Source organism: Lissotriton helveticus, chromosome 1_1, assembly GCF_964261635.1.
Source record: "Lissotriton helveticus chromosome 1_1, aLisHel1.1, whole genome shotgun sequence".
NCBI classification, from domain to species: Eukaryota; Metazoa; Chordata; class Amphibia; order Caudata; family Salamandridae; genus Lissotriton; species Lissotriton helveticus.
In genome coordinates this window covers 1,730,660,312-1,730,673,300 of record NC_136057.1, presented here as the reverse complement: position 1 = coordinate 1,730,673,300, position 12,989 = coordinate 1,730,660,312, and positions in this window count along the sequence as shown.

Below are 12,989 nucleotides of genomic sequence, written 5' to 3'. Positions count from 1 at the left end.
TCTGCCAATTTCGGGGCTAATCACTCGGAAGAGTGGGAGTGCAAAAATAGAGGGAGTGAGAGAGAGAGAGAGAGAGAGAGAGAGAGAGAGAGAGAGAGAGAGAGAGAGAGAGAGAGGGAGAGAGAGAGAGTGCAACGGCAGGCTAAATAGTACACGTGCAACAGAGAGGGTGGCGGTGTATTCAAGAAAGGCTATTTAGTGCATTACACAGTAAAGGGCATTCACGGGTCTGCGTTAGAATCTTGTAATCATGCAGTTTGAGCATTAGACAGGGTAGAGGGGACGTGCCTTGAGAAAAAGGAAAGAAGAAAGGAGGTACCATTCTGTCGCACTTCTCGCATTCTCGGTCCTTCAACCAGTTGGGTCGACGCCTCAGTCACACACACACATTCCCTCATAGTTTCGCATCATACGTGACATGGGTTCATTCGTCCGGTCTGGTTTAAGGGTGATCACTTTTTATCAGGTTGTGCTAATTTTCCGGGTTTGTTCGATACGTGAGTAGTTTGCAGGCGTGCTTAGACACCACCTTGCGGCGCTAGTCCGCTTCGTGTATTAGACATGGCAAGGCTTCAGATCTTCGCCACACCTCGGCTGTAATCTCTGATGTAACCTGCAGAGGGAGGAAAAAGGGGGTGGGGGAGACAGCATTCGCGCATATTCAAACACATGGATTCATAAGTCCTTTACTTACCTCTTACTCGTCTTTCCTCCTCGGGGCAGGGTCCCCGGGGATATGGTTTCTGGAGTCGAGGGGGGTAGTGTGTCCATATAGGTCGTGTGCGGGGAAACGTAAAAAGGAAACCAGAGGTGCTTAGTGCGAGGTATCTAGTCAAAGGATGTATCTCACTATCGGGATCCTTAAACCTCTTTCAACGCTGTGGCGTTCTAAGGTTCTTCGGTTCTTGGGTCAGCTCCGTTCCCTGATACTTTGGAACGTTGTACTTTATCACATTTACATTATTTCATTTCACCCTCCTTTTACATTCCCTCATTTACACCGTTCGTTTTACCCATCCTTGGAAGTCAAGGTCTTCCTCTACGCGAGAGTTCATGAGTCAGTCGCGTACTTTGAAGGCGGAGTGTCGTGTTGTCGATCCGATCCGTCCTCCAGGGCTGGGCAACCATCTTCTTTTAACCTTAAAGAGAGAGCAGAGTAGGGTGCACAGAAAAGAACTTTCCCACCGATCCCACATTTTTAAAATAAAGCATGCAATACCCGTCCATAGTTTAAAAAACTTTATTTTGCAAAATCATTTCAGCATGAGGATTATGAGGGTGCGGTCGTATTTGGCCGGTCGTGGCAATGGCTAAAGTGCGTACAGTGGGGGGTGTCGTTTGCAGCAATAAAAACATCGGAAAGTTTTACTCATTCATTTGTAAGAGACTAAAACGTCTATTAATTGGCTGGGGGTTCGGGGGCATTTATTTTCATAATTTAGAAGCATAATCATAATAGTGGTAATCAGATTTCCTATATGCATACCGTACGTGTGCGTCGTAAATGAGGTTTACATCAGTTATAAAAATATAATACATTGTACATTTGTAATCAACATTTGTAACGGGGATCCTTTCATACTGTTCGTCGAGTGAGTTCTCCTTGTCTTTTCTAGCCAAGTGTACAAAGGATCATATAAAATCTCAGAACATCAAGTTTATATTAGTGCGAAGGAACACCACGAGGTGTTCGTAAGTTCCGATTGATACCAGCGCCATTCTGGGCGGGGCCGGCTCAGTCCGGAAGCAGCATCAGGGGGAAATGTTTCCCATTACTGGCAGTTTGGACCAGAGTCCTTTTCGGCAGTTCTAGAATTCATGCTAACAGAAGGAGTGGCAATGTCATGTTTGTTTCGTAGGCGATCAAGGCAGCCGTCCCTTACCGGAAGCCTGCAAAGGCCGAAGGTTCCGCCGGGGACCTTTGTAGGATCTTCAAGGCTGCGGAGATGCTGTCGGAGATGGGGGCTCGTGCTCCAGGGGGCAAATGTTCGAGTTATATTGCTGGTCAAAGTTACTCTAGTGGCCGGGGCCCGCCTTCCAGCGGACCCAGACGCCATTTTGAGGCCCTACAGGGGCCACTCTCGTCGAGTTTGCAAGAGTGGGAGAGATCCTTCGGAGTGAAAGGAAGAGGTCCCTGTTGTGTGAAAGCGGGACGTTCAGCTGGGGTGCAGCTGTGATGCCCCCACCTGGGGGGGGGGCGAGGGAGACTCGTTCGCATCGTCTCCTTCTCCCGGTGCACTCCATGCCGTTCCTTTTCATCGCCCCGCATGAAGGTCTCTCCACATCCGGTGTTCCCCAAGTCCTGTGCTCAGTGCTGTGGGAGCATGGCCACCTGTGGCGCGCATTCGGCGCGGCACGAGTATCAGTGCAGTCATTGCAGGTTCGGTGTTCCGAAAATATGGTCACCATTGCACGTTCGGTGCTGCGCAAGTACTGGGGTGCCACCATGGTGTGTTCGGTGCTGTGGAAGTATTGGCACCATCGCCTGACTGGGGGTGTTCGGCGTCGGGCCGGGGGCTGGGAGACCTCCTATCGGTGGAGGTGGGAGAGGCTCGTCCGCGTCGCCTCTCCCTCCCAGCCCAACTTGGACAAATTGTTGTGGAGGTACGTGCAGGACATCCCGCCGTCCAGAGCTGCTGCGGCTGTTACGGAAGAGAAAAGGAAGAGGTGCCTCGTTCTTCTCTGGACATGTGGCGGGACTACTTAAGTCTATCCAGGCCCGTTGCGGCTGGCTGAGGAGACATGTGGCGGGACTACCTACAACTGCCCCGGCTGCTGGCTCCTGCCTCTCCTCCGGCTCCCCCATACGTTAAGATTTCCTGACCAAGAGTTGGCGGCCGGGCCCGCCTTATATGGGTTGCCGTTGGTTGGGCGTAGCCGTAACCCTGCCCTACTTTGGAAGGTTCCAGAATGGGGGGGGGCGAATGTTCTGTTTGACTTTCATTTTCTACAGTTTACCGTTATTATTCCTTGTTTGTTGTGCTAAATTAAAAGTTCAAGTTCATTAATGGTCTACGGATTTTTGTTTTATCATTTCTTTCTTTCCAGGTTGCTTTTATGCTAAGTTTCTGCTAACAGAGGTTGAGTAACACGGAAACACGTGTAGAGGGATGACGCAGATTTGTACATTACATACACACAAACTCAGACGGGGGACAGTACAAGTACGACATACAAAGACCCAAGACGAATATAAAACAGTTATTGGTTATAATTATCTCTTTCCGTCTGTGAATTTGAAACGAGGCTGGGTTCCCGTCTTGTCGTTGCCCGACCTAGGAGAACTTGAGCATGCCGCTGAAATTGTCCTGGCGAAATCTGTGCCATCGGGCATAATCAAACGTGGTGGTTCTGTCTGGTCTGTCTATGTAAGTCGGGTTCTTCTTTGTCTCGCGCTTTTTCTCGTACTGCCGGTCTGTCGTTCCTGTCGGCCCTTTGCCTTTACTCACGCTCAGTAGAGTCGGGCATTGGGCTTTCCAGTGTCCGACATACCTACAAAAAGCGCATTGGTCTGGCCCTAAGTCTGGTCGTCTTTTGCATAGTGTCGGGGGATAAGTTGTGGGTAGCGATGTCCTGGGGTTGTCCTGTCGGTATATTTCTCTACTTGGTTTGTCCTCGTCTTTTCTCTGTCGTTGCATAGCCTCTCTGCGCCACATACCGAGACTGTCGAGCATAATTGGCGTTGTCTTATTATTTCGAAGGGCTATTTCTAACGTTTCTATTTTATCAAGGTCAAAGGATCCTGCCAGTGGCCACTGTTTGTCTTGACTCTCTTCGGTATACCTGTGCCACAATTTATTATAGGCTATGGTGACTAATCCATAGTTTATGAACATGTCCTTATTAGGGGTGCCTTCTAGTGGAGCTATATGGTCCACCTCTAATACACGGTCCGGGCTAAACAGGCTATTAATCAGTGGGGAGAAGACAGACATGACGGCTCGTAACGAGGGACTAAAAAGTCAGCACTGCCTATCTTATCACTAGGTGCAAAGACTGGACAGAATATTTCTATTCAACGTTGTTTGCAGGCAGTGAATACCTCATGGATCAAAAATAACAAAAAGACCAATAAATAACAATGGGGAGAATGAGTAGGTCCGCAAAGATCTGCGTTACCTACCCTTTTCACTATCTGCAAAAAGGGTGGTCTCTTCCCTGTTTGTAGACAGGGAATCTCCAGGAAACAATAGTTTTGCGAACAACAGTTCAGTTTCAAGTAATTATTGAGTGGGGGAGAAAAAAATAAGCACGGCTGCTGCCCTACCTATCCTCCACTGCTTGCAAAGAGAGAGCCCGTTGTTTCTCCGTTTGTAGACAGTGAATCTCCAAATAAATAAAGAGCAATACTAGTATTTTTAAACAATCAAACAATCAAGCAATTATTTCGCAACTTGTCGTGATTACACGACCTTACCCGGACCATGTGGACAGTTTCTTGTCTTCCGAATCCAGCGCCCGATCGTCCTCTTTTTCTCGTATTTCTCACGGCACTCCTGATGGTCCCCAGTCAGGACCGTAGATCACTCGAGAGAGGTCTGTTCGGAACTAGTGAAGTTCGGATGATCGGCTGCCAGACGAGGGTCTATTGGGCAAGAGCTCTCCCGATCGTTGCAGTCGTTCACTCTGTCGTCGGGACCTCTCCCACTGGATCCACGAGTCGCTGATGGGCCCCACGCTTGGGACGCCAATTGTTAAAACCTGAGTCGGGTCGGGGACAATCGATATTTGCCCGGCGGTATTGCCTCTGTGACCCTCTAGTTATTTAATCAATGAAGAGGCAGGCGCTGGAGACTGGAAAGCAGGAAACAAGGTTTTTATTCTCTCCGGAGGAGAACACAACGAAACGGACAGAAGGTATCGTTCTGAGGTGCTCTAGATACATTTCTGAGGCCTGGCCTCTTATACACTGTTTTATGACTTTATTGTAGATTACACATTCATGTTAAAGCTTTGATGTATGGAAAAGACATTCCCGGAACTCCCCTTTGAGCCCGTTCCCACACACATTTACAGTTGAAGTCCCCACCCTAGTCACAACAGGTGATGAGTATCACGCAGCTGGATATTCCGCCGATTCACGGAATGTGGGGGGTTTGATCGGATCTCATGGAGTGGGGGCTTTGATCAACCCGGGGATCCTTTGATGGGGGAAGCTTTCTATTGTACGGGGAGGGGCAAGGAATGGTATCGGCAGAGCTGGGTGTCGGCCTGGGAACGGGGAAGACAGAACGGGCACACGGGGAAAAAGGGGGTTTGCATCTAAGGGCCGGAGATCATGAAAGGGAAGCAGGGAGGTGTCGCGCTGGGAACAGGATGAGGGCCTGGGGCAGAGCAGCGCCGAAGAGGGGTTTATGACTCAAGGCAGGTGCAAACAGGGGGTGGTCAGCGTGCAGGCTTAGTGAAGGCGAAGGGCTATGTCAGGGGCCAGCGGCATGCAAAAGGGTTCGTTCTGATCGGGGCATCTTAAAAAAATGGCGGGCGCGCACGACAAAAGTGTGGCATCAGGGGAAGAGGCAAGATGGCGCAGATAATGTTCACCAAAACGTACTAATTTTCAACAATCCATCATCCTTACTTATCATCTATCATCCATACTTCACATCCCTACTTCTCATTCGTCATTCATCATCCCTACTTCTCATAAATCATCCATCATCCCTACTTCTCTTCCCTACTTCTCCTCCATCATCACTACTTCTAATTCCTCATCCCTCTCTCATTCCAACACACTTTCAATGTTGTGAAACAAACCTTCAAACTAATTGGTTTGCAACGGACAATCAGAGTTAAGAGAGAGGGCTGCATTCTATTGGTCTAGCCACTGAAAAAAAGCCTTCTCATTGGGAGAGGATGTGGCTCAGCGGCAAGAGCTGTCGATTCAGGTGCTGGAGATTTGGGTTTGAGTCTCTTTGTAGGCAAAATATCCTGTGATTTTGGGCAAAACACTTAGGTCTTCTTTACGATGTCAGGCAGAAACGTTCCGTCCGACACTGTCTCGGATTCAGGATCCAACGGACTCGCGGTTGGAGGTTCCTCCTGACCGATTACAATGCTTCTGAACACATCACGGAAGGACTCCCATTGACTTCTATGGGAGGCTGTGTTCTGACTGACAACACAGGCTCCTATTGGGAAATTGGGTGTCTGCGGAAAACCTTGCACCTTGTGGCTGGCACCCCAGGGTGCCTACCACACAGTGCATGGTCACACAGGGGATACCTTGGGTATCCCGTGGCCCCAACTGGAGGTCTCAGGATGAAGAGGGGCCTGATAGGGGCCCCCAAAGTCAGCTACTGACAGGAAAGGCTGTTGAAATCCAACATCGTAATTGGTCGGTCAGTAATGCTGTCCGTAGAGCTGTACAGGGCCATACGGGGAACCAAAACCGGCCCTGGGAAACTGCTTGGCCACACCCCCCCAGAGGGGGGAGTAGCTGAGCTGTTTGCGAGTGCCGGTTTTGGGCTATTTTGTTACAGGGGCCGATATTGCCGACCCCCGGTAACAAAGACCGCCCTTGAGCAGCCCAAAACCAGTTTAAACCAACATCATAATCAGGCCCTTAATCTCTCTGTGCCCATGGACAGCACTGGGATACCCTCATGGGAAAGAAGCCGCACTGTATAAATCAACAAACAAATGCAGCTGTGTGTTTGCTTCCAGCGAGTCCAAGGCTGTACAGCATTTTATTTTATTTAAGTAAGTGTTTTACTGTTTACAGAGGCCACTGCAGAAAGCTCTGATGGTTTGGGGGAAGAAACAGGCCAGTTTAATAAGAAACAAAGAAAATTATTAAAATATACTCTTGGAGACGGGGTAATAAAGTTCATCTGGAAACCATGGCAGATTTCAGTTTTATTTGTAACAAGGAAATTGTTTTAGGCTGAGGCTGCCATTAGCTCTGAGGGCTGTTTTTTTTTCTTTCCTTGCAGTTTGCAAAGCTCAGGCTTGTTGGGCTTCAGTTGTGTAGGCAACCAGGAAAAGCAAGCCCTGGACAGAGTTGTTACATATTAAACAGAAACCAAAAACCTTTTGGAATGACTGTGTAGCCCTCAAGTGTTTATTTAAGGCTCCATCAGGCTACCTTCCCCAAACCATCAGAGCTTTCCACGGAGGCCTGGGTAAGCAGAAAAGTCAGTACTTAAATAAAATGAAATGCTGTACAGCCTTGGATTCCCCAGAAGCAAGCACACAGTTGTATTTCCTCTCCCCTGTCCTCAACCAAGATGCAGAATGAGAAGGCGTTTTTTTCAGTGGTGAGACCAGTATAATGTAGTACTCTCTCTTAACTCTGATTGGATGTTGCCTACCAATCAGTGTGAAGGAATGTTTCACAACATTCAAAAATGTGTTGGAAGGACTGAGGGTTGAGGAATGAGAAGTTGGGACGATGGATGATAGATGAGAAGTAGGGATGATGGATGAGAAGTAGAGATTATGGATGCGAAGTAGGGATAATGGATGAAAAATAGAGATGAAAGACAAGAAATAAGGATAATGGATGAGAAGTAGGCATGAGAAGAAGGAATGATGGATGAGAAACAGGAATGAGAAGTGGGGATGATAGATGAGAATTAGGGAAGAGGAGTGAGGAATGCAGATGTCCAAAATGGATGTTGTATTCCTCAGAATCTCAAACAAAAGAAATGCAGGACCAATCCCACATCCAGACCTTTACATTAGCTCTAAGTTGCTCAAGCATCACAATCTGTCTGGCCCTGTGCTCACTGAATCTAGAAATTCAGGCTTTACCTCACTGATCACAGACGAAACTCAAAGAAGGAATAATGTGATTTAGAATTTTGTGCAGAAATGCTTTCCTTGGAGAAGAGCGCAACTGATTTGCATAAGGTTGATCCTTCATAGTAAAGGCATTAGCTGCACACTATGAAAATATCGTTTCATAATCCTAAATGGATTGAACAGCCAGCCTTAGCTATCACTGAAAGTAGACAGGTAAGTTATATCTCACTGATAAAACAAAATATGCTTAACTGCATGCGTGCGGCATGATTTCCGCCCGTACGCTGGATTTTGCGGATTCGCATGTTACGTGACGAGCTGGGCTCGTCATGAGCGTGCCAGGAGGCTACCTCATGACGAGCCCAGCTCGTCATGAGCGTCGAAGGGGTTAAATGAATGTGAAGTTGTTTTTCGTCTGTGAAGCAGAATGTGACCAAAGACTTCTATCTACACTGTCTCTATCATAGTAGGGTCAGACTGATTTGCATATGACTGATCCTTGCTGTAAAGTCATTAGCAGAGAACTAAATATGTAACACAATGCAAAGTTGAAATGCATTTTTATCATTTAATATGAAACATCGACTTCTAACGCTAACTTGGTCAAGCATAAAATCGTTGCTATCCCTATGCTGGTCATGGCTGAAATTGATTCTCACTGATGGCACAACAATGCGAGGCAGCTGTTTTATGACAGTATAAGTTCAAAATTGTTGGGAAGGGGGTTAAGTAAGAGGAATGGTTTGTTTGAAACTGATTGTAAGGCCTACCTAAACGTGTGACATTGGTAGGATGTTTATAGGCTCTATGTACATTGATGACCATAAATGAGCGTGATGGATTTGAAGGAGATGGTTGGGATGAGGGAATAGTGAAGATGTGGAGGAGGATGTAGGCAGATTATAGATGGCAGAATATTTGGTTTTGAGCTTGTGGAGGTTTAGGACAACAGGGATGTGGGCTGATCAATGATGCAAATGACTTGTGCTTAGGGATGTAAATCCTGGCAAAAAAATATGATCTTATCTAGTTCAGGCTGTGCTGCTTATTTTGGAGTACAATTGTGTATGATATATTTTCTGTAGAAGGACTGATGAGTGGTAGAGAAGCAAACAAATCTTAATCTGTCCACTTTCGATAGAAATATTGCCTTTTGGTTCTTGGCGGCTGATACTTGACCCATGTGGAGACTTGACCCATGTCCTTAAAGTACCTACCAACGTTAGCTACACCTCACTAATGAAGCCCAAAGATGTGAAAATATATATGGGTTTGAATGCAGTTTTTATGGAGAGTTCTACCTGATTTACGAAAACAAGGTCCTTCCTGGTAAGGAATTCAGACATAGCCCAGTTTACTCATTACATACATGCCAACCCTCCCGATTCAGGTGGGAGACCACCGATTTCAAGACTAGTCTGTTGCCTCCTGAATGCAAAATCCTGATTCCTCTGCGGGCTTCGGCGGACAGGGACTGCTCTTGTGTGATTCGGAGTATGTGGTGCCAGTAACCTGCTTCTGCATGCCAGTGCATAACATGTTTGCCATGTTCTCGGTGCCTGCCATCTCTGTGCTCCTGATGGGTAGGGAAAAAACATAGGTCTGCATTTCAGTTAGCTGATTCTGCAGCAGCACACTTGCGAATCTCATACATGCCAATAGACCTGATTGAAGTCAATGGGAGAAATACATTCACCCGACAATTTTTTTTTTAATCTTCCACTTCCCTCTTCTAAATGTTGGCATGTATGCACTTACAGTGAAAAACGTCTTTGACGCAAGTTTGTCAGGCATCCAGACGGGGTAGTCTGCCAGAGATTCGGACAGTTAGCTTGAATTTTTTTCTAAATTTTTTTTTAAAATATGTTTATTATTGCAAGATAAGACAGAAGAAAAAAAAAAAAAATACATTAAATCATGTGACAATAAATTGACATAGTATTAGCTTTGTATTAGGTTTTACAATATAAAAGAAGATCAGCAGAGAAAATAAGAAAACAAGAGGAAAAGAAACGGAGTGCTTTTTAACTAGCTAAAAGAAATGCCCAAAATAGTAGATAGTCACTGGTAAATAGAAATTTCCACTTTTATAGTTCAAAAAAATGTTTCCAAATCTTTTCTTTTTTTTTAGAGGCTTTTGGGCCTCTATGTTTAGCTAATGTAAGTTCCATAATTCTTATTTCGCTAACCAAAGCACACCAATCTGAAACGTTAGGAGGATCATTAGATATCCATGTTCTTGCTATAACTAATCTTGCACAAGCAAAAAGAATGGTTATGAGATCTTTATTAAGACAATTAATTTCTTGAATATCTAATAAAACTAAATGTACAGAGAGTACCGGAATTGTTATCTGTTTATCTTTTAGGATTTCCATTATTCCGTTCCAATATATAGATAATGCGGGACAGGAAAATAGCATATGTTCAATTCCAGCCGCATATAAGTCACATTTTGGACATTTAGTTTTATCTGTTGCTGAATTCCCCTGTGTCCAGGTAGATAATCTTTGTGGTGTATAGTAAAGTTCTGAAATTGTTCTATAGAGTTGCAATCTAAGGTTGGAAGAGTGTACTATGTTATTTAAATGGGATAGTGCCGTTGCAATCTGTGTAGGATTTATATCCATATTGAGTCTACCAGACCATTTTAATGCAATTTTAATCGTATCATCACACTTACCCTTAACTAAGTGTTGATAGCCCAATTTTATTAGTGATTTTGTTTTATCGGAATATATACACTCCAATAGGTCCGATTGAGTAACTTCCGCTATTTTCATTTTGCAATAGAGGAAATCTCTTATTTGTCTGTATTTAAAGTACATATCATTAGTTATACCGTTTGTTGTTTTCAGGCTTTCAAAATCTAACATACCATTTAATCCATAAAGGTCTCCGAGTGTATTTATTCCATGTCTGATCCATCGGTTTCCTGTCCCATCAGAAAAAATTCCAGGAAGACCTGGATTATTCCAGAGTCTAAGTTCGGCATTAAAAAATGAGCTTTTGCTTATGGACAAAATTTGATCCCAGATTTTTTTGATGTGCTTAGCCGTCTTGAATTTAACCCGTTTAAAATAATTCGGGTCGTGTGCGCGAAGTAAGAATTGTTTACTTTCAGTTCCTAACATGTATTCGTGAAAAAATAGTGGAATTTCATTCTTTATTAAACTCCTTATTCGACGAAAAAAGGTAGCTAGAAAGTAGAGATTAAAATCCGGAAAAGCGATTCCCCCTTTAGATGTTGGCAATTTCAGAAGTTTAATAGCCCTTCGTGCTTTTTTGTACCCCCATAAAAAGCTGCTGCATATGCCATCTAGTTTTTTAAAGAAGAGTTTATTAGGTTGAAGTGGTATAGCCCTGAATAGGTAAAGTAGTTTGGGTAATACCTTCATTTTTATCAAATTAAGTCGTCCTATTAAACTAAGCGGTATCTTGTGCCATTTTTTAAAACTTAAAGTAGTTTATTTTAGGAAAGCTTCATAGTTCATGTTTAGTATTTTTCCCACATTAGCAGCTAACTTAATTCCTAAATATGTAGCATTTTGGCAGATATCGTATATAGGTTCGTCAGGGGTGTAGTTAACAATAATTTATGTTTTACTCACATTGAGTTTGTACCCAGATACTTTTCCAAATTTTTCCGCTTCGTTAATAATCCCGGGCATTGCTTTATTTATGTCTATTGTATATATTGCAATATCATCGGCAAAAGCTGTTAATTTGAGGGATTTTTCCCCGTGGTTAACCGGAATGATATTAACCTGATCGTTTAATGCATTTAAAAAAGGTTCAAGAGAAAGAGCAAAAAGTAATGGGGAAAGGGGGCAACCTTGCCTTGTTCCTCTTCCTATCTTAAAATTAACAGAATCTTTACCCCCATAGCTTATCTTAGCCAGTGGTTCATCGTATAGTGAGCTTGCCCAATCCAAATAAGGTCCAGATATTCCCATTTTCTTTAATACTTCCCACAAGTATTCCCACCCCACTCGGTCAAATGCCTTTTCCGCATCTAACATGATCATGCCGAGTGGGGTGTGAATAGTTTCAGCCACATCAAAGGCTGTAATTGCCATATTTACATGGGCGGTGGTATCTCTACCCATTACAAAGCCGTGCTGTTGTGACTGTGAGTTGACCATATCAGGCATAATAGGGGCAAGGCGGTTGGCGAGAATTTTAGAGAAAATTTTAGCATCTGAATTAAGCAAAGAAATTGGGCGGTATGAACCGCACTCTTTTTCGGGTTTGCCTTTTTTGAGGAAAAAGATTATTTTGGCAATTTTCCAAGATGATGGTGCTTGTTTAGATAAAAGAATTGAGTTTATCACATTTTCTAACAGTGGTAGTAGTTCTTGGGCACAAGATTTATATATGTCCAAAGGCAGACAGTCCTCTCCGACTGCCTTCCCTAGCGGTAAAGCGTCGATTGCACGTTTTATTTCAAATGATGTTATTTTTGAGTTTAATTGCTGGAGAGCTTCTATATTTAACACCCTTTATGTTGTTATGTGTTTATTAAGGTACAGTGTTATTGTGCTTTTAGAGGGTATATTATCGGGGGTATAGAGATTTTGGTAATATTTAACAAATTCATTTAATATTTGATCTGCTTGTTCATAAATGCCTTGATCTGCTCCTATTATTGCCTTAATTTTAGTTTTAGCTTTTTTATCCGCAGTTTTATAAGCAAGTACTTTGCCTATACGATCCCCACCTTCATATTGAGCAAATTTATATTTATGTATTTTTGCACTATATCTTTCTCTTAAAGTTTTTTTTAATCCTGCCTGTAATTCAGCTAACTTTAATCTGATCTCATCAATAGCATTTTTTGAGTGTCGCGTAGCGTCAGCAAGTTGTTGTTCAGTATATAATATAGTAGAAGTAATTCTCTTATTAGCTTGACGACTCTCAGCGTTTGACCTCAGTATATATTGTTGAGCAAACCCCCTAATGCTACATTTGCAGGTATCCCATACAGTATTAATACTAGCCGAATTAATATTTAGTAGTATAAACTCTTGTATATGTTTTTTTAGAAGTGTTATGAACCTAGTATCAGCCAATAGGTACCTTGGGAATGTAAAATTTCGTGTTTCTTTTATTTGATCTATTATTACAAATTCAAGTAGCAGAGGGTTATGGTCTGAAGTAATTTCTGGGCATATTTCAATTTCACAATTATCTACTATTTGGTCCGATGCCCATATCATGTCTATTCTAGAGCACGATCTATGCGG